The following is a 22,979-nucleotide window of genomic DNA, read 5'->3' on the forward strand; positions in this document are numbered from 1 at the left end:
CTGGGGTAGATGGCAGCAAGCAGCAGCTGAGAAATCATACAAGTCCAGTGTTATGGTGCAACTGTCCACAACCAGTTTTATTAAGCAGAAAATAAAATAAACATCAAAAGAAAAGACCTTGCCTGTCCGGCACTAACTTTACAGAAGACGTTCCGGACTGTCTCTAAACAAAAACACAGAGTTTTCCATTAAATACCGTATGCCTCACTTGTATAAGAAAGCATGTCTCTCTCACAGAGATTCTGCAGTCTCCCCAGGCAGTCTGCACACACTGATCAGGCTAGCAGCCCTATAAGACTCTTGCACAGCTGAAAGCCCTGATTAGCCCTCTGTGAGGCCAAAGACCCGAACTGGGCCCAATGTCTGGAACTTGCCCTCTCTCTCTCTCAGGGCCCTTATCTAGCTTTTCCAACAAACTGAAAAGGTTCTAACAAAACAAAACATTTTCCTAGAAGATTTCATTTTTCTAAAACATGTAAGACAAGAACCTGGGAAAACATACCTGCCCTCAAACACTATTCCAGTGTTCTTGTCACATATCCCCCTCCCCTGTTTCAACCTAGGGGCTGGAACACTTGTAGCCCCCAAACAGAAGATGCGGGACAATGCATCTGCATTGGCCAATTGTGTACCCGGTCTATGTTCGACAGTAAACTTAAAATCTTGCAACGCTAGAAACCATCTAGTTACACGAGCATTCTGACCTCTATTTACATACATCCATTTTAAAGGGGCGTGATCTGTCACTAGTCTGAACTGTCTACCCAAGAGGTAATATCTCAAAATATCTAATGCCCACTTAATGGCCAAAGCCTCCTTTTCCACAATGGCATACCTTTTTTCATGCTCATTGAGTTTCCTACTCAAATAAATGATAGGGTGTTCGTCCCCATCTCTGGTTTGGGACAACACAGCCCCTATCCCTACCTCTGAGGCATCTGTCTGTACAACAAATTCTATTGAAAAATCTGGTGTTATCAATACAGGTTGTGAACACAAAGCCACTTTTAATGCTTGGAACGCTTTTTCTGCATCAGGGTTCCATTTCACCATATTTGACTGCTTCCCTTTGGTAACGTCTGACAACGGCACTGCTGTGGTCGCAAAATTAGGAATAAATCGTCTATAGTACCCAGTCATTCCTAAAAAAGCCCTTATCTGTTTCTTATTCACTGGACAAGGCCAGTTTTGAATAGCATCAATTTTATTCAATTGGGGCCTAATCAGACCTCTACCTATGGTGAAGCCCAAGTACTTAACCTCCTCCATTGCAAGGCAGCACTTCTTTGGGTTAGCAGTTAACCCTGCGACTCTGATTGAGTCCAGTATTGCTTGTACTTTAACCAAGTGGGACCCCCAGTCCGTACTGTGAATTACCACATCATCCAAATAGGCAGCTGCATATTTTCTATGGGGCCTCAAAATCTTATCCATTGCCCATTGAAAGGTTGCTGGAGCCCCATGCAACCCAACGGGTAACATCTTATACTGGCATACCTCCCAACATGACCCTCTCCGGGAGGGACAGAATGCTCTGCTCCTGGACTTCCCTCTTAATTTATGATTGCCATCACCTGTGGTGAAACACCTTTCTAATCCATTAACCTGTTCAACACAGGTGCCGGCAATCATTAATTAAGAGAAAAGTCCAGAAGCAGAGCATTGTGTCCCTCCTGGAGAGGGTCATGTTGGGAGGTATATACTGGTATAGCCCCCTCCGGAACCGAAAAGGCTGTTTTTTTTTACTTTTGCGCTATCAGTTAAAGGTATTTGCCAGTAACCTTTGGTCAGGTCCAATGTGGTGAGAAACCTGGCTGTTCCCAGCCTTTCTATAAGCTCATCCACACGGGGCATGGGGTATGCGTCAAATTTGGACACCTCATTTAACTTACGAAAGCCATTACAGAAGCATATGCTACCGTCTGGCTTCGGGATGAGAACTATGGGACTGGACCACTCACTGATAGATTCCTCTATGACTCCAAGTTCTAACACTACTTTAGAAACAGCTTCTCCCTGAGCTTCAGGAATCCTATATGGCTTTAAATTGATCCTGACCCCTGGTTCTGTGACAATGTCATGTTTTATTATGGCCGTTCGGCCAGGCAGCTCTGAATATATCTCCCTATTATGGCCTCAAGCACCAAGGTGGGGACCAGTCCTACTTTAACAATTGCTGACCCACAACAAGTTTCTATATTCACTTCAGCAGTGACATAATGTTGGGTATCCCCATGTATGCAAGTTACCCCAATAGGTATTTGCTGGACCTTTAAAGGGTTCACTAACCCAGCTTTCACGAGGGTAACTAAACTTCCTGAATCTAGCAAGGCCTCTACCCGGTTACCTTCTAAGAACACATCACACATTTGTTTTTCCAGCTCAGGTGAAGGTACCACAGTACAGGCTAACCTAGCAAAGAAAGACATTCTGCGACATTCAAAGGCAGCATCACATTGCATGGGTTCTTGCGTGACTGGGCAATTGGCAATAACATGACCTGGCATACCACACCTAAAACATTTAACCACACGATCAACCCGTTTGGGCAGCATAGACGTTTCTAGCCCCATTGGCCTGTCTCCAGGGCCAGTGTTTACAGTCTCTCCAGCCTTGCATTCTCTTAACCGCCCAGCAACATTTTCCCACGGAACAGTCTTACCAGTCTTTACTGAAGGGCGCTGTCGAGGATCTATGGGTTGCTGGGTGGTCATTAGTAGTTCCTCTGCTGCCAGATACCTCTCTTCCATGTCCACTAACTGGTCAGCAGTATCTGGATTTCCATGGCTCACCCACTTGTGCAGGACCACGGGCAAAGATCTCAAATAGCGGTCCATGGTGACTTTCAAGCATCTGGGGACCAGTTAATGTCTCTGGCTGTAACCATTTTTTTGTTAGCTGAATAAGGTCGTGCATCTAGGAGCGAGGAGGCTTCTCTATGGCATACACCCAACGGTGCACCCGTTGTGCTCATACTGACAGCGTGACTCCCAGGCGGGTTAGGATCTCAGTTTTTAGTTTGTCATAGTCCCAAGCCTCGGCAGGGCTTAAATCAAAGTACACTTTTGGGGCTCATCTGAAAGAAAAGGTGCTAGCAGGCTGGCCCACTGTGCTTTCGGCCAGTTCTCACGCTTGGCAGTCCTTTCAAACGTGGTCAGATAGGCCTCCACATCATCAGCCTCTGTCATTTTCTGCAGGAAGTGACTGGCCCGTATAGAACTAGAGCTGGCCGGAGCACTGACGGCAACATCTCCAATCCGGGCTGCAAGGATCTGCACCACTTCGGCTAAGGCCTCTCTATCCTGACGCTGTTGCCTGTAAAGTTCGTCAATAGCCACCTGCTGCTGTCTGTTGGCCTCCTGCTGAGCCGCTGTAGCTTGCAGCAAGGCTTTAAGCAGTTCCTCCATGTCAACAAATTTTTCAGGTGGCTTTGTAGCTGCTTTCACCCAGGACATATATCAAATCCTCAGGGGTGAGTCTCAGCAACTTCACACTGGAATGTATCTGCATAAACCACCATTTTCTGCAGGCCTCATAAAGCTGCTGCTTTCACTTATGCGCAGAATGGAATGCTCAGATTCTCCACCAAGTTGTAACACTGTAGGGTAACCGGATGCCGTTTCCTGGGGTAGATGGCAGCAAGCAGCAGCTGAGAAATCATACAAGTCCAGTGTTATGGTGCAACTGGCCGCAACCAGTTTTATTAAGCAGAAAATAAAATAAACATCAAAAGAAAAGACCTTGCCTGTCCGGCACTAACTATACAGAAGATGTTCCGGACTGTCTCTAAACAAAAACCACAGAGTTTTCCATTAAATACCGTATGCCTCACTTGTATAAGAAAGCATGTCTCTCTCACAGAGATTCTGCAGTCTCCCCAGGCAGTCTGCACACACTGATCAGGCTAGCAGCCCTATAAGACTCTTGCACAGCTGAAAGCCCTGATTAGCCCTCTGTGAGGCCAAAGACCCGAACTGGGCCCAATGTCTGGAACTTGCCCTCTCTCTCTCTCTCAGGGCCCTTATCCAGCTTTTCCAACAAACTAAAAAGGTTCTAACAAAACAAAACATTTTCCTAGAAGTTTTCATTTTTCTAAAACATGTAAGACAAGAACCTTGGAAAAACATACCTGCCCTCAAACATTATTCCAGTGTTCTTGTCATTATATATATATATATATATATATATATATATATATATATATATAGAGAGAGAGAGAGAGAGAGAGAGAGAGAGAGAGAGAGATTATATATATATATATATATATATATATATAAATATATAGAGAGAGAGAGAGATTATATATATATATATATATATATATATAATATAGAGAGAGAGAGAGAGAGAGAGATTAGATTTGGATGTGTATATATATATAAAATTCATTTAAATTGCACACTCACCATTTGAAGAATAAAAAAAGTTATTTATTGATAGGCAATACACTCACAAAAAAATACATAGCCAGAAGCAGAAGCTGCTTCTGGCTGAGCTGCTTCAAGGATGCACAGTTGCCTGTCCTGATGATGGTCCCTAGTGGACCGAAACGTCGACATTGCACATATGCACTTTCTGCTATGTATTTTTTGTGAGTATATTGCCTATCAATAAAGAACTTTTTTTATTCTTCAAATGGTGAGTGCGCAATTTAAATGAATTTTATGGGTGTAGTACGGCTGACCAAAAAGTAACCGTAACTGAGGCGCTATGTGTGCGTCTCTGGGGAGATCAACGCCAGCTATAAGCCACGGTGGTTCCTGTTGCAGGAACATCGTTTGGCTGGTATTTAGGAAATTTTCTTTTTGGTTACGATTTCTAGTGGCTAGTTGTTTGTTTACATTCCCCACTTCTGGTCCTGGATGCCATGTCTGAGGGAGGGAGCATGTTACAGGTGAGATGCATGAGGTAATCAGTGCAGGTATATATATGGTTGGTGTATGCCCATTATGTTATTCCTTGACAAAGGCGCAATGGAAGCGCCAAAACAGCTGTCGGATTCAGGGCTATTTAAGCATGAGGATTGATTGTGACCACCCTGGCATTAATGATGAGTATAGCTTCATTATCCTCTGCTTATTGTGAATTTTTTGCACTATTTTTGCACTTTATTGGAATTGAATATTTGAATGCATAAAATACGTTTGTATTAAGTTGGAGGTGCTGGCTCTTTTTCCAATATTTGAATAACTGCATATGTGCCTGGCACTCCTACAGTATGAACTTTTTTTTGATGTGTGCAGCCGGGTTTTAGTCTCTATACTTACGTAACCTTATGCTGGCGGGCACCACTTTGTAAATAATTTTTTTGGAACAATTTTTTTCTGAACATTTTTTTGGGTGGTGTGGATATGGATATGACGACCAGTACCTCAGATGATTTCGAGTGAAGAGATTTGATAATCAAGATATTTCCAGAATTTTATTCACGGACACGAACTCTCTGGCATTTGATACGGATAGTCCACCTGAAGTATTTGATGATTTATTGAAGCTTAAAAAAAGAAAGGTGGAATTGAATCTACATGGGTTGACACTCTCACAATATTACAAAGAAAAAATTATACCTAGAGGTTTCCGTATTAGGAACCAACCCACTATGGGTAGATCCAATACAAGCTTTTGTAAGCAATGGTGCCAGATTTTGAACGAGTGCTCTTTTCAATTAATGATCTTGGTAATTGAGCAAGTAAATCTTGACCTTGAGTTGTTAGATAAGGAAATTGCATCGTGTGAATCTACCGGGTTAGATATTTTGAAAGCAGATGATTCTGTTGATTGGCTGGCTAGAATTGAGAGCAATGTGAACCAATTTCATACTGAATTACTTGCCTTTAAGAAGAATAAGTACGAGCGGGTTAAAGAAGATTACAAGGACTTACGAGTTTACAACTGGTTGCAGGGAGGTGAATATAAAATTGGTTGAAGAGGAGGTAATAGATACAGGAGAAATCGTACAAATTATGCATTTTCTAACATAGAGACTCATACCTCAGCCAGTGACTCTGATCATTCACAGACACAGACACATTTTCAGAGAGGTTCTGTAACCAGGAGCAAACTCAAAAATACACAAAGAAAAGATCAGGCAGAAGGGGTGGGGTCAAACGCAGGAACAGATGTAAAAAAGACAATAAAAAACAAGCGGAAATAGTGATATTTAATTTATCAGATTATTCACCTACTCCCCCAGAAATGTCGGTCCTGTCTTAAGGCCTTTCTTTTGTAAAAACATTCAAACAACAACCCTTTAATTTTGAGGTTGAATTGTATCGTTTTCACCGTTCCCTCAAGCTTAAAGATTTCTTTGCTAAACAGAATCAAACATCAACTTTGACTGAGGGGGTCACATATAGTAAATTTAAACCTAAAAGTACATTTGAACCATCAGGTCAAAATGCATCCATAGAAACATTCATTAAACTTGTCAAAAGGGACACTATGTCCTTTATTGGCAATCAGAAAATCTCTTATCATAATTTGAGTAGAGAGGAGAATGCTGCTCTCACTACTTTGAGGAACAATTCTGAAATTGTCATAAATCCCTCAGATAAAGGGGGAGGAATTGTTTTACTCAATAAACAAGATTATATGCAAGAGATCTCTAGACAGTTATCAGATGTTGAAAGTTATAAAATACTTACCTACGATCCAACCGTTAAGTATAAGAGAGAAATTGATGCTGTGATTGACATGGGCCTTAAAAATAACTGGATTAATGAACCCACTGCCCAGTTTCTCACGCAGACACACCCTAGAACACCTATTATTTATGTGTTACCAAAGGTGCACAAAACACTGATTAAGCCTCCAGGTAGGCCGATAATCTCCTCCTGTGGGTCCTTGTGTCAACCACTGTCTCAGTTTATTGATTTCTGGTTACAGCCTGTTGTACAGAATACAAAATTCTATTTACGTGATACTACAGATTTTTTTAAAAAGATTGAGGCATTAGGTAGTTTACCTGATTCAAGTTTGCTGGTGACATTGGATATCACTAGCCTCTACACAAATATTAATCATGTTGATGGTACAGAGTCAGTCAGGAGTTTGATTTCCAACAGTCCACACTATAAGGGTCCGAACGTCGAGTTTTTGTTACTTCTTATGGAAATTGTATTAAAGAAAAATTATTTTCTTTTTGAAAATTTGTTGTTTTTTTTTTGCAGTTAAGAGGGACCGCGATGGGGTCAAATATGGCCCCTGCATATGCTAATTTATGTATGCATATGTATGAAAATCAGCATATTATGGCCCATCCTGTTTTTTCTGAATTTATTCATTTTTACGTTCGGTATATTGACGACCTCTTTATGGTGTGGACTGGAGGTATCTAACTCCTGACTATGTTCATTGATGCTCTCAATTCTCTTGACACCAACATCAGATTTACACTTGCTTATAGTGAAACTATAATCAATTATCTTGATGTATGCGTTCTGAATGATGGCGACCGTTTATCTACTAGACTATACAGAAAAGAAACGGATAAAAACACTCTTATTAGCAGATAGTTTCCATCCCGCACCACTTAAAAGAGGCTTGCCATTGTCGCAATTATTGAGGGTTGCTCGAATAACGTCTGATCCAGCTGAGCTACGAGAATCATTGGAAGAGATGGGCAATAGATTTGTTTGCAGAGGCTACAAGAGATGCGAAATTGATGAAGCAATTTTGAGTTGTTTACAACATAAACGTGAGGAATTACTCTGTGCAAAGAAAGAGTACTAAAGACAATAGAATGATTTTTGCTTCTACATACTCTGTGGCTTCACAACATATACGGAATATGGTATTACGCCATTGGCATATAGTGCAGGCGGATGACACCATTGGACATTTATGCAAAGAAAAAACATTATTCTGTTATAAGAGAAGCAACAATGTCAAGGACATAGTGGCCAAATCTGACATAGGCCCTATTCGTACAAAAAGTTGGTTGCAACCAAAACATGGAGTATACAGATGCCATGGGTGTGTCAATTGCCAGTACCTCCTCTTAGGGGAATTTTTCAATGACCCCAAGACAAAGATCAGACATAATATACGCCATCATTTGACCTGTGACAGCCGTTATGTCATATATTTGATAAAATGTCCATGCTCACTCTTTTATGTTGGCAAAACAATCAGGACATTGAGGGAGAGGATAGCTTTGCATCAATCTTCTATTAAAAAGGCTCTTGTGAAAGTTGATAAGAGTACTCCTCCAGTTGGCAAGACACTATGCACTCTGCGAACACTCTATGAGAGACTTCCAATGTATGCCCATAGACTGCATTCCTCCTCTTAGACGTGGCGGTGATCGGAATAAGCTGCTATTACAAAAAGAGTGTTATTGGATAAATTGCCTTAACACGGTTGCACCGGCTGGATTAAATAAGGAACTGTGTTTAAGCTGTTTTTTATAGGGACTGGTTCCCTGTCTCTTATTCTTGTAGTTAATACATCTTTGGTGTTGGTTTTTTATTTATCCATGTCCACGGTTATTGTTTTTATTTTTTTTATTATAGTTGTATGTCATCTGCCATCTATATATTTGCCTGGTTTACTGTGCATCTATTGCTAATGAGGTATCCAGTATGGATAATAGTCATTTTTGTAAATTAACATGCGTCCCTTCTGTTAATAGCACTGGCTTTTGTTTGTGGGTTGCCAGGGCAACCGGCCTGTTGCGTGACTTCCGGGTACGGAAGCGTGACCATGTGATCTGCCACGTTGTTTTATATACAGATTGCTATGACGACCGTCCCGTTGCGTCACTTCCGGTCACGGGAGTGACTGCGGGAGAGCCAGGTACCGTAACTGAGGTGCTATGTGTGCGTCTCTGGGGAGATCAACGCCAGCTATAGCCACGGTGGTTCCTGTTGCAGGAACATCATTTGGCTGGTATTTAGGAAATTTTATTTTTGGTCACGATTTCTAGTGAAAAGTTGTTTGTTTACATTCCCCACTTCCGGTCCTGGATGCCGTGTCTGACGGAGCGAGCATGTTACAGGTGAGATGCATGAGGTAATCAGTGCAGGTATATATATGGTTGGTGTATGCCCATTATGTTAGTCCTTGACAAAGGCGCAATGAAAGCGCCGAAACAGCTGTCGGATTCAGGGCTATTTAAGTATGAGGATTGATTGTGACCATCCTGGCATTAATGATGAGTATAGCTTCATTATCCTCTGCTTATTGTGAATTTTTTGCACTATTTTTGCACTTTATTGGAATTGAATATTTGAATGCATAAAATACGTTTGTATTAAGTTGGAGGTGCTGGTTCTATTTCCAATATATATATATATATATATATATATATATATATATATATATATATATATATACACCGATACAACCCGGCACTGAAAGGGACAGCGTCACCCACATATAACTTACTGGGGTGCCCTCCATGAGATAATCAATCCCCAATGTATACAAGAAAGAAGAGGCGGCACTCCCAGCGTTTTTAAAGTGCAATAATATCTTTAGTCAAGAACGACGTTTCGGGGGGTCACACCCCATCATCAGGATAACATGTGCATAACAAAAGAACAAACATTTATACTTACATGCCGCCCGTTTCCCCGCCCGCCGCCGGCCGCAGTCCACGGACGCCACCATCTCCTTCCGGGTTCAGGACCCTGACGTCACCGGAAGCAGTGAGACCACGTGAGCCTGCGCCAGGAGGTCTAAGGGAGACAAGCCGCATGCATTACATGTCACCAGGGTAACCATAAACACAAACAAAAAAACGTGAAAACACAAATACGATGTGAGGAAAGAGCCCCACAATAATATAGTGCAAAACAACATTATAGTGACAATAACCATTTAAAAGCAGCAAAAGTGGACTAAAATACATATATAGAAATCAATACTGAAAATAACTATACTTAATGGCAACAAATCTGGAACATGGCAACCCTCACTTCACCTAGCCTGCACTGCTGATCTGATTATATTATCTCACTACTCCACCAATGGTGAACTGACTACACTATACAGTGTCACATAAATCTATTAATCTAATACCATAACAGACGTAGAGTCAGTGAGTTGAATGTATAACAAACTGGACTATAACACTACTACTAATATGCATTTGGACATTAATGGACTACAGTACGGCATCTGAACATGGCTAAAAATTTGAAAATTTAAATAAACGCAGACAGGCTTAAAGACTCATTCAGCCCCCTGGGGTTCACGGTGTCAAGGGTAAAAATCCACCACGCCTCTAGTTGCAGCAGTTTCTTCCCCCGGTCACCACCTCGCAACGACTTGGGCACCTGTGCTATCATTCTGTATCTCAATGCCGCTAAACTGTGTCTGGCCTGTGCAAAATGCCTGGCAACAGCCTGGTCACTGGTACCAGACACCAATGCTGCCCTAATGGCAGTCCTATGTTGGGCAATCCTTTCTTTGAATTGTCTTTCTGTCTTGCCCACGTAATGTAAGTCACAGGGGCAAGACAGGAGATAAACCACAAACCTTGAGGTGCAAGACAAAGCTGGTTTGATAAAAAACACCTTCCCAGAAAATGGATGGTTGAACCTATTGCCTGTAATCAACGCACTACAGGTCGTGCACCCCGTACATTTAAAACAACCACCCCTTCTAGAAAGAAAGTGCTGTTTAGGTGGCCCCATCCCAGTGATATCTGTACGGACTACCCGATCTTTGATGTTAGGGCCCCTAGTGAAGCTGGGCAAAAGACGTGAATTGTGCAGAGATGGTAATTCAGGCTCTGAGCTGATGATGGGCCAGAGCTGTTTGGCCCTTTTACACGTATGTTTACTTTTGCTAGTGTATCGGTTAACCCATGGACCCGTGTAACTGCTATTCTTGGCTCTTTTTCCTTCAATAATGTGTGTCGATCAAGTGACAGAGCCCTATGTTTCGCCTGCGTGAGTAACTTCTGTGGGTATCCTCGCTCAAGGAATTTGGTGGTCATTTTGTTAATTTGAACCTCTCTGTCCTTAGCATCACTGGATATCCGGCAGGCTCTAATGAATTGGGAAAAAGGCAAACTTTCAATAGTCGCATGAGGGTGAAAACTATTGTGTTTTAAAAGGGTGTTACGGTCAGTGGGCTTTACATACAGACTAGTCCGTAGATGCCCCTCAATGATACTAATATCAACATCAAGAAACTGCACCCTCTCAGTGCTGATATTAGCTGTGAGCTTGGCTGGACAGGGAGACCCATTATGTACTGATATGATTTCCTGTAACATCTCAATGCTACCTGTCCAAAACAACAGGATATCATCTATGTATCTAAAATATTTAAATACATAGCCTTGAATGTTAGACACTGAAAAAAACAAATTGTCTTCCACCACATGCATAAATGAATTTGCATACGAGGGGGCTCCCCGGCTCCCCATCGCACACCCTGCTTGTTGAAGAAAGAAACTACCATCGTACAGGAAGAAATTGTGTCTTAATGTAAATTCCAGTAGCTTCATAAAGAAGCCTACTTCTGGTCCCATATATAATGGGTTATCACAGATCAATTGATATACAGCCGCCAAACCCAGATCGTGAGGTATACAAGTATATAAACTTGTGACATCGATACTTGCCATTACCATATCTGGGGGTAATTGACCAATTTCCTCAAACTCTCTTAATAGTGACGAGGTATCTTTAAGGTGCGTTCTAGTGCCCTGGATTACTGGTTGCAGAAAAAAAATCCAAAAAACTAGCTACAGGTTCACACAGCGACCACCTGGCTGATATAATCGGTCTACCAGGAGGGCGCTGTGGATCCTTATGTAGCTTGGGGATAATATAGAAGATCGGAACAACTGGAAATGCTTTACACAAAAAGGCCTTAGTGTCAGAATCTATCACACCATCCTGAAATCCATCCTGCACTAAACACAACAACTCTTTCTTGAATCTCTCAGTAGGATCTGCAGCCAATTTGCAGTACGTGTTAGCATCATCCAACAGTCTGAGACATTCCTGCTTGTAAAAGCTCAGGTCCATGACCACTATGGCTCCCCCCTTATCGGCTCCTCTTATGATAATGTCTTGACGTTTACTTAAATCATTCAAGGCAGACCTCTCATCCCTTGAAAGATTATGATGGATATATGGGGCATTCGCAGGGGGTTCCTGACTACATGTGTCCAATAATCTGTGGAATGTCCGGACTGAAGGATTTAATGACTGTGGGTCAAACGTTGAAGCAGGTTTAAATTTCTTGCCAACCTGCGTACCATCCATAACATCTTCACAACTCTCATCAGTCATTCCGTGGTGTTCTTTATTCCTGTTTTTACTTTTGTCGAAAAATTCTCTAATTTTAAGCTTTCTGTGAAACCTAAAATTGTCCACCTTCCACTGGAAGTCTTGATGAAAATGTGTGGGAACAAAACTGAGACCTTTTGCCAACACCTGTGTCTCAGCTTCAGTCAGAGGGTGGCTGGATAAATTAAAAATTAGGTCCTTTGACCCCTCGGTGGCTTGCTTGCACCTCTGCCTCTCCGCCTGCCTCCCCCTTCTCGTGCATTTGTTCTTGACCCGGCCTTGTAGGCTCGGGTATCCACACCTAAAGGGACATTTTTAGGTGCTTGTGCTTGGTCACTATCGCTGGCTGAGGTGCTAGAATAGGTGACAGCTCTTTGACCTCTGACTTTGGTAAAGTGCATCGTGCCTCTTGGTGGTCTGTTGGTGGTGTTCAGCCAATTATAGACTCTGTGTTCCGCATAGTCTTGTTGAACTTTAATCAGCTTTTCTTTTTTAAATTTAAGCAGGTCCTTCTGATATGTGTCCAGCTGTTGTTGTAGCTGATTGATCCAGTTCGTCTTGTCATCCTGGCGTAATGAAGTGAGATGCTCTTGTTCGAAGCTTGTGATTTTCTCCTTGACAGTGTTCAGTTCCTTAGTGGATTCCTCGATGACAAGGAGGATGAGATCCATCGAACACTTGTTCAGGATCGCAATCCACTTGGAACAAAACGGAATGCTGTAGCGTCCAATCGTCGGGATGTTATGTAATCTAAAACCCCTTGGAATCTGTTTATTTCTGTAATATTCAGAGAGGGTCAGATCATGGTACCTAAAGTCCATTTCACGTTTTTTCAACTTAAACCACTCTCTGTACAGATCTTCATTTGAGCCACTTGCACGCAAATCAAACTGGGGTTCTGTCCGTAAAATGTCATTCGCTTCAGCATCTGAGAGCTGAAAGTGTCCGTAGTATCACAAACAAGCATCTGGTTGATGAGTTCCGTTGCTGTTTTGTCAGACCCAATCATGCTGTCCACAAAGTGCTTCAATGTACTGTGCAGTAAAAAAAGTGCAAGTGCTGTATAAAGAGACCAGTGCTGGTTTAAAGTGCTGAGTGAAAGTACAGTGCTGCAGGTCCTGGAAAGTATAAATGCTGCTGATTGATGGTGCCTTGGTAGCTAATCAGGTTCCGAACACGGGCCACCTGTAGCCATAAATACCGATACAACCCGGCACTCAAAGGGACAGCGTCACCCACATATAACTTACTGGGGTGCCCTCCATGAGATAATCAATCCCCAATGTATACAAGAAAGAAGATGCGGCACTCCCAGCGTTTTTAAAGTGCAATAATATCTTTAGTCAAGAACGACGTTTCGGGGGGTCTCACCCCGTCATCAGGATAACATGTGCATAACAAAAGAACAAACATTTATACTTACATGCCGCCCGTTTCCCCGCCCGCCGCCGGCCGCAGTCCACGGACGCCACCATCTCCTTCCGGGTTCAGGACCCTGACGTCACCGGAAGCAGTGAGACCACGTGAGCCTGCGCCGGGAGGTCTAAGGGAGACAAGCCGCATGCATTACATGTCACCATGGTAACCATAAACACAAACAAAAAAACGTGAAAACACAAATACGATGTGAGGAAAGAGCCCCACAATAATACAGTGCAAAACAACATTATAGTGACAATAACCATTTAAAAGCAGCAAAAGTGGACTAAAATACATTTTCATATCTCTCCAGGGATGTTCAATCGGATTCAAGTCTGGGCTTTGGCTGGGCCACTCAAGGACTTCACAGAGTTGTCCTGAAGCCACTCCTTTGAGATCTTGTCTGTGTGCTTAGGCCCATTGTCCTGCTGAAAGATGAACCGTCGCCCCCTGTCTGCGGTCAATAGCGCTCTGGAGCAGGTTTTCGTCCAGGATGTCTCTGTACATTGCTGCATTCATCTTTCGCTCTATCCTGACTAGTTTCCCAGTTCCTGCCACTGAAAAACATCCCCACAGCATGATGCTGCTACCACCATGCTTCACTGTAGGGATGGTATTGGCCTGGTGATGAGTGGTGTCTGGTTTCCTCCAAACATGATGCCTAACATTCACACCAAAGAGTTCAATCTTTGTCTCATAAGACCAGAGAATTTTGTTTCTCATGGTCTGAGAGTCCTCCAGGTGGGCTGCCATGTGGTTTTTACGAAGGAGTGGCTTCCGTCTGGCCACTCTACCATACAAGCCTGATTGGTGGATTGCTGCAGAGATTGTTGTCCTTCTGGAAGGTTCTCCTCTCTCCACAGAGAAATGCAGTTGCTCTGATAGAGTGACCATCGGGTTCTTGATCACCTTCCTGACTAGGGCCCTTCTCCCCTGATCGCTCAGTTTAGACGGCCGACCAGCTCTAAGAAGAGTCCTGGTGGTTCCGACCTTATTCCATTTATGGATGATGGAGGCCACTGTGCTCATTGAGACATTCAAAGCAGCAGATATTTTTCTGTACTCTTCCCCAGATTTGTGCCTCGAGACAATCCTGTTTCAGAGGTCTACAGACAATTTCTTTGACTTCATGCTTGGTTTGGGCTCTGACATGCACTTTCAAGTGTGGGACCTTATATAAACAGGTGTGTGCCTTTCCAAATCATGTCCAATCAACTGAAATTACCACTGGTGGACTCCAATTAAGCTATAGTAACATCTCACGGATTATCAATGGAAACAGGATGCACCCGAGCTCAATTTTGAGCTTCATGGCAAAGGCTGTGAATACTTATGTACATGTGGTTTTTTTTGTTTTTGAGTGTTAATAAATGTACAAAAATCTCAAATAAAACTTTTTTCACATTGTCATTATGGGATATTGTGTGTAGAATTTTGAGGGAAAAAATGAATTTATTCCATTCGGAATAAGGCTGCAACATAACAAAATGTGGAAAAAGTAAAGCACTGTGAATACTGGACCCACACCCAACTCTATCTGTTGGCCAGCACCCAACTCTGGGGCAGATTCAGACCTGATCACTGCTGTGCGTTTTCGCACATCACGCGATCAGGTCTGACCTGCGCCAGCGTAACAGTCCGCAGCGACGTAGAGCGACAGGATGGTGCTAAAAATCCCATTACACCGGCAAACGCAAGGAGATTGACAGGAAGAGGGTGTTTGTGGGTGGCAACTGACCGTTTTTGAGGAGTGTCCGAAAACACGCAGGAGGGACCAGGTGATTGGATGGAGTGTTTCTGACGTCCGCTCCGGCCCTGATCATTGCACTGGAAGAGTAAGTCCTGGGCTGCGCAGAGACTGCACACAATTCGTTTGTGCAGCTCTCCAACACTTCCGAACGCACACATATACAGCGATTTTTCCCCTCCCCCTGTAGGGGGCAACTACCAGATCGCAGGGATGCAAAAAACGAACCCTAGTGATCAGGTCTGAATTACCTCCTCTATCTGTTCCGCACCCAGGGGAGCCCCAGTGGCGATTTTCCGAGCTACAGTTAGCAACAATAAGGGCAATCCGCAAAGAAGAATGTTGTGAATAAAAAGTAAACAAAAAACCTTTAGAATTAAAGGTAGAGAATTGTGAGTTGTATGTACAATAGGACACCAATAGGGTCTGCTGAAAAGAATTCCAGAAAATAGGATTTTAATACCTACCGGTAAATCCTTTTCTCGTAGTCCGTAAAGGATGCTGGGGACGCTTCAAGAACCATGGGGTATAGACGGGATCCGCAGGAGACATGGGCACTTTAAGACTTTGAATGGGTGTGAACTGGCTCCTCCCTCTATGCCCCTCCTCCAGACTCCAGTTTAAGTAACTGTGCCCAGGGAGACGGACATTTCGAGGAAATAATTTATTGTTAAACCACGGTGAGCATCTTACCAGCTCACACCTCCAGTATGCCGCAGAACGTGGCATTCAATAGAACACCAGCCGACGGCATGAAGAATATGCAGCAATACTCTGACAGAAAACGTAACACAACCTGTGTGTAAATACAACCAATAACAGCAAAACGCATCCAACGGCATGAATAACATCAGCAACTGGCTGACTTAAACGCAACACACCATGTGTGTAACCATACCCAATAACTGCAGATACAGTATGCACTGGGACGGGCGCCCAGCATCCTCTACGGACTAAGAGAAAAGGATTTACCGGTAGGTATTAAAATCCTATTTTCTCACACGTCCTAGAGGATGCTGGGGACGCTTCAAGAACCATGGGGTTTATACCAAAGCTCTAGAACGGGCGGGAGAGTGCGGATGACTCTGCAGCACCGATTGACCCAGCAAGAGGTCCTCATCAGCCAGGGTATCAAACTTGTAAAACTTCGCAAAGGTGTTTGAACCCTACCAAGCAGCTGATTGGCAAAGCCGTAATGCCGAGACCCCTCGGGCAGCCGCCCAGGATGCGCCCACCTTTCTGGAAGAATGGGTCTTCACCGATTTCGGTAACGACAATCCAGCCGTAGAATGAGCCTGTTGAATCGTATGACAGATCCAGCGTGCAATAGTCTGCTTGGAAGCAGGAGCCCCAACCTCGTTGGGAGCATACAGGACAAACAGAACCTCCGTTGTTCTAATCTGAGCCGTTCTGGCGACATAAATTTCCAAAGCTCTGACCACATTGAGAGACTTCTATTCCACTGGCACCACAATAGGTTGGTTCATGTTTAACGATGAAACCACTGTTGTCAGAAAATTACTGACGAGTTCTTAACTCCGCTCTATCTGCATGGAAGATTAAATAGGGGCACTTGCGGGACAAGGCCGCTGATTCAGACACCCGCCTTGCGGATGCCAAGGCCAACAGCCTGACCACTTTCCAAGTGACGAATTACAACTCTACCTTACGTAAAAGGTTCAAACCAATGAGATTGCTGGAACTGCAACACCACGTTAAGACCCCATGGAGCTCCAGGGGGGCACAAAGGGAGGTTGGATGTGTAACACCTCTTTTACGAAAGTTCGAACTTTTGTAAAGGAGGCCAATTTATTTATTTTATTTTTGGGGGGGAAACGATAAGGCTAAAATCTGAACCTTAATCGAGCCCAACTTAAGATCCACATCAACACCATCTTGTGAAAAATGGAGAAAAGTAGCCCACTGGAAATCTTCCGTAGAAGCCTTCTTGATTTCGCACCAAGACATATACTTTCTCCAAATACGGTGGGAATGTTTTTACGTTACTCCTTTTCTGGCCTGAAGAAGAGTAGGAATGACTTCACTGGAAATATCCTTTCGGCTAAGATCCGGTGTTCACCTGAAGATCCGGATACCAGGTCCTCTTAGGCCAGTCTGGACAATGAGGATCACCTGAACCTTTGTTCTTCTTATGATCTTTAGCATTTTTGGGGGAAAAAATGGAAGCAGAGGGGACGCATAGACCGACTGAAACACCCACGTAATCACTAGGGCGTCCACCGCTATTGCTTGAGGGTCCCTTGACCTGTACAATATCTCTGAAGCTTCTTGTGGAGGCGAGACGCCATCTTGTCTATTTTAGGAATTCCTCAACGACCTGTCACTTCTGTGAAAACCTCTGGATGAAGACACCACTCTCCTGGTTGGAGAACGTGTCTGCCGAGGAAGTCTGCTTCCCAGTTGTCCACTCCTGGAACGAACATCGCTGACAGAGCGCGTATATGATTTCGTCGCCCAGCGGAAAATCTTTCTGGCGTCCGCCATTGCTGCTTCGGTTCTTGTTTGTAGAAAACGGGTTATAAACGGCCCTTACCTCTAGACCGTTAATGTGGTGACAAGTAACCTAACTTGACCCTCTTCCTTGGACGTTTTCCTCCTGTGTGACAACTCCCCCGCCTCGAAGGCATGCATCCGTGGTCCCTAGGATCCAGTCCTGGAAACCGAACCTGCGCTTATGAGAACTGCGCCGCTACCACAGGAGTGAAATTCTGGTCTTGAAAAAACAGGATTATTCCAGGTGGGAACCGGACCACTTTTCCCACAGGTCCCGCTAAAAACACCCTGGCATTTAACCTGCTCACTGAATGGCCTCGTAGGCCGCAACCATCTTTTTCATCAACGGAATGTATTGATGGATTTACACTGTTGCAGGTCTGACCAGACTCTGGATCCTCAGAGCTTTTTTTTTTTGTTGGAAGAAACAAACTCTCATCCGTTCTGTATCTAACATTATTCCCAACGCCGACAACCGCGTCGTTGGGATCAACAGTGAGTCTGGCAAGTTCAGGAGCCAACCACGTTGTTGAAGAACTGTCAGGGAGAATGCAACGTTTTGCACCACTTGGTTTCTCTTGACGTCACCGTAATCAGGAGAGCGTCCCAGTACAGAATAAATAAGAATTTACTTACCGATAATTCTATTTCTCGTAGTCCGTAGTGGATGCTGGGAACTCCGTAAGGACCATGGGGAATAGCGGCTCCGCAGGAGACTGGGCACAAATAGAAAGCTTTAGTACTACCTGGTGTGCACTGGCTCCTCCCCCCATGACCCTCCTCCAAGCCTCAGTTAGGATACTGTGCCCGGACGAGCGTACACAATAAGGAAGAATTTTGAATCCCGGGTAAGACTCATACCAGCCACACCAATCACACCGTATAACTTGTGATCTGAACCCAGTTAACAGTATGATAACAGAGGAGCCTCTAGAAAAGATGGCTCACTACAACAATAACCCGATTTAGTTAACAATAACTATGTACAAGTATTGCAGACAATCCGCACTTGGGATGGGCGCCCAGCATCCACTACGGACTACGAGAAATAGAATTATCGGTAAGTAAATTCTTATTTTCTCTGACGTCCTAGTGGATGCTGGGAACTCAGTAAGGACCATGGGGATTATACCAAAGCTCCCAAACGGGCGGGAGAGTGCGGATGACTCTGCAGCACCGAATGAGAGAACTCCAGGTCCTCCTCAGCCAGGGTATCAAATTTGTAGAATTTAGCAAACGTGTTTGCCCCTGACCAAGTAGCTGCTCGGCAAAGTTGTAAAGCAGAGACCCCTCGGGCAGCCGCCCAAGATGAGCCCACTTTCCTTGTGGAATGGGCTTTTACAGATTTAGGCTGTGGCAGGCCTGCCACAGAATGAGCAAGCTGAATTGTACTACAAATCCAACGAGCAATAGTCTGCTTAGAAGCAGGAGCACCCAGCTTGTTCGGTGCATACAGGATAAACAGCGAGTCAGATTTTCTGACTCCAGCCGTCCTGGAAACATATATTTTCAGGGCCCTGACTACGTCCAGCAACTTGGAGTCCTCCAAGTCCCTAGTAGCCGCAGGTACCACAATAGGCTGGTTCAGGTGAAACGCTGAAACCACCTTAGGGAGAAATTGAGGACGAGTCCTCAATTCTGCCCTATCCGTATGAAAAATTAGGTAAGGGCTTTTATAGGATAAAGCCGCCAATTCTGACACGCGCCTGGCTGACGCCAGGGCCAACAGCATAACCACTTTCCATGTGAGATATTTTAAGTCCACAGTGGTGAGTGGTTCAAACCACTGTGATTTTAGGAACCCCAAAACCACATTGAGATCCCAAGGTGCCACTGGAGGCACAAAAGGAGGCTGTATATGCAGCACCCCTTTGACAAACGTCTGAACTTCAGGAACTGAAGCCAGTTCTTTTTGGAAGAAGATCGACAGGGCCGAAATTTGAACCTTAATGGACCCTAATTTTAGGCCCATAGACAGTCCTGTTTGCAGGAAATGCAGGAACCGACCCAGTTGAAATTCCTCTGTAGGGGCCTTCCTGGCCTCGCACCACGCAACATATTTACGCCAAATACGGTGATAATGCTGCATGGTTACATCCTTCCTGGCTTTGATCAGGGTAGGGATGACTTCATCCGGAATGCCTTTTTCCTTCAGGATCCGGCGTTCAACCGCCATGCCGTCAAACGCAGCCGCGGTAAGTCTTGAAACAGACAGGGTCCCTGCTGGAGCAGGTCCCTTCGTAGAGGTAGAGGCCACGGGTCCTCCGTGAGCATCTCTTGAAGTTCCGGGTACCAAGTCCGTCTTGGCCAATCCGGAGCCACGAGTATAGTCCTTACTCCTCTCCTTCTTATGATTCTCAGTACCTTGGGTATGAGAGGCAGAGGAGGGAACACATACACTGACTGGTACACCCATGGTGTTACCAGAGCGTCCACAGCTATTGCCTGAGGGTCCCGTGACCTGGCGCAATACCTGTCTAGTTTTTTGTTGAGGCGGGACGCCATCATGTCCACCTTTGGTTTTTCCCAACGGTTCACAATCATGTGGAAGACTTCTGGGTGAAGTCCCCACTCTCCCGGGTGGAGGTCGTGCCTGCTGAGGAAGTCTGCTTCCCAGTTGTCCACTCCCGGAATGAACACTGCTGACAGTGCTATCACATGATTTTCCGCCCAGCGAAGAATCCTTGCAACTTCTGCCATTGCCCTCCTGCTTCTTGTGCCGCCCTGTCTGTTTACGTGGGCGACTGCCGTGATGTTGTCTGACTGAATCAGCACCGGCTGACCTTGAAGCAGAGGTCGTGCTAGGCTTAGAGCATTGTAGATGGCCCTTAGCTCCAGGATATTTATGTGAAGTGATGTCTCCAGGCTTGACCACAAGCCCTGGAAATTTCTTCCTTGTGTGACTGCTCCCCAGCCTCTCAGGCTGGCATCCGTGGTCACCAGGACCCAGTCCTGAATGCTGAATCTGCGGCCCTCTAGAAGATGAGCACTCAGCAACCACCACAGAAGAGACACCCTTGTCCTTGGGGACAGGGTTATCCGCTGATGCATCTGAAGATGCGATCCGGACCATTTGTCCAGCAGATCCCACTGGAACGTTCTTGCGTGGAATCTGCCGAATGGAATCGCTTCGTAGGAAGCTACCATCTTTCCCAGGACTCTTGTGCATTGATGCACTGAGACTTGCCCTGGTTTCAGGAGGTTTCTGACTAGGTCGGATAACTCCCTGGCTTTTTCCTCCGGCAGGAACACCTTTTTCTGGACTGTGTCCAGAATCATCGCTAGGAACAGAAGACGTGTCGTCGGAATCAGCTGCGATTTTGGGATATTTAGAATCCAGCCGTGCTGCCGTAGCACTACCTGAGATAGTGCTACTCCGACTACTAACTGTTCTCTGGATCTTGCCCTTATCAGGAGATCGTCCAAGTAAGGGATAATTAAAACGCCTTTTCTTCGAAGAAGAATCATCATTTCGGCCATTACCTTGGTAAAGACCTGGGGTGCCGTGGATAATCCAAACGGCAGCGTCTGAAACTGATAGTGACAGTTTTGTACCACAAACCTGAGGTACCCTTGATGAGAAGGGTAAATGGGGACATGGAGGTAGGCATCTTTGATGTCCAGAGACACCATAAAGTCCCCCTCTTCCAGGTTCGCGATCACTGCTCTGAGTGACTCCATCTTGAACTTGAACCTTTGTATGTAAGTGTTCAAGGATTTCAGATTTAAAATAGGTCTTACCGAGCCGTCCGGCTTCGGTACCACAAACAGCGTTGAATAATACCCCTTCCCTTGTTGCAGGAGGGGTACCTTGATTATCACCTGCTGGGAATACAGCTTGTGAACTGCCTCCAATACTGCCTCCCTGTCGGAGGGAGACGTTGGTAAAGCAGACTTCAGGAACCGGCGAGGGGGAGACGTCTCGAACTCCAATTTGTACCCCTGAGATACTACTTGAAGGATCTAGGGGTCCACTTGCGAGTGAGCCCACTGCGCGCTGAAATTCTTGAGACGGGCCCCCACCGTGCCTGAGTCAGCTTGTAAGGCCCCAGCGTCATGCTGAGGACTTGGCAGAAGCGGGGGAGGGCTTTTGTTCCTGGGAATTGGCTGTCTGTTGCAGTCTTTTTCCCCTTCCTCTGCCCCGGGGCAGAAAAGAGGAACCTTTTGCCCGCTTGCCCTTATGGGGACGAAAGGACTGAGCCGGATAAGACGGCTTTTTATGTTGAGAGGCGACCTGGGGTAAAAATTTGGATTTCCCAGCAGTTGCCGTGGCCACCAGGTCCGATAGACCGACCCCAAATAACTCCTCCCCTTTATAAGGCAATATTTCCATATGCCGTTTAGAGTCCGCATCACCTGACCACTGTCGCGTCCATAATCCTCTTCTGGCAGAAATGGACAGCGCACTCACTCTTGATGCCAGAGTGGAAATATCCCTCTGTGCATCTCGCATATATAGAAATGCATCTTTTAAATGCTCTATAGTCAACAATATACTGTCCCTATCCAGGGTATCAATATTTTCAGTCAGGGAATCCGACCAAGCCACCCCAGCGCTGCACATCCAGGCTGAGGCGATTGCTGGTCGCAGTATAACACCAGTATGTGTGTATATACTTTTTAGGATTTTGATAAGCGTGTGAGCGCTTTATCCACTCTAGGGGGTGTTTCCCAACGCGCCCTAACCTCTGGCTGGAAAGGGTATAATGCCAATAACTTTTTAGAAATTATCAGTTTTTAACTCGTCTGATTCAGGAAAAACTACAGGTAGTTTTTTCACACCCCACATAATACCCTTTTTAGTGGTACTTGCAGTATCAGAAATGTTTAACACCTCTCTCATTGCCGTGATCATGTAACGTGTGGCCCTACTGGAAGTCACGTTTGTCTCCTCACCGTCGACACTGGAGTCAGTATCCGTGTCGACGTCAGTATCCACCACCTGAGGTAACGGCCTTTTTAGAGCCCATGATGGTTTTTGAGACGCCTGGACAGGGACTAGCTGATTAGTCGGCTGTCTCATGTCATCAACTGTCTTTTGTAAGGAG

At 44.8% G+C, this 22,979-nt stretch overlaps 1 protein-coding gene across 4 annotated transcripts in view; it reads right to left on the minus strand.

Moving 5' to 3' along the window:
- The window catches only part of PAG1 (phosphoprotein membrane anchor with glycosphingolipid microdomains 1), a 477,890-nt gene that overhangs the window by 246,522 nt on the left and 208,389 nt on the right, over nt 1-22,979 (minus strand). Inside the window, exon 1 of one of the 4 annotated variants that reach the window (XM_063923990.1) lies at nt 9,561-9,659. The exons of the other annotated variants lie outside the window; for them this stretch is intronic. The gene's annotated coding sequence lies outside the window, so the exon portion shown is untranslated. Of the gene's footprint in view, nt 1-9,560; nt 9,660-22,979 lie in introns of those variants that run through there. 4 annotated transcript variants of the gene reach the window in all.

The sequence above is a fragment of the Pseudophryne corroboree genome, chromosome 5, assembly GCF_028390025.1.
Source record: "Pseudophryne corroboree isolate aPseCor3 chromosome 5, aPseCor3.hap2, whole genome shotgun sequence".
Lineage (NCBI taxonomy): Eukaryota > Metazoa > Chordata > Amphibia > Anura > Myobatrachidae > Pseudophryne > Pseudophryne corroboree.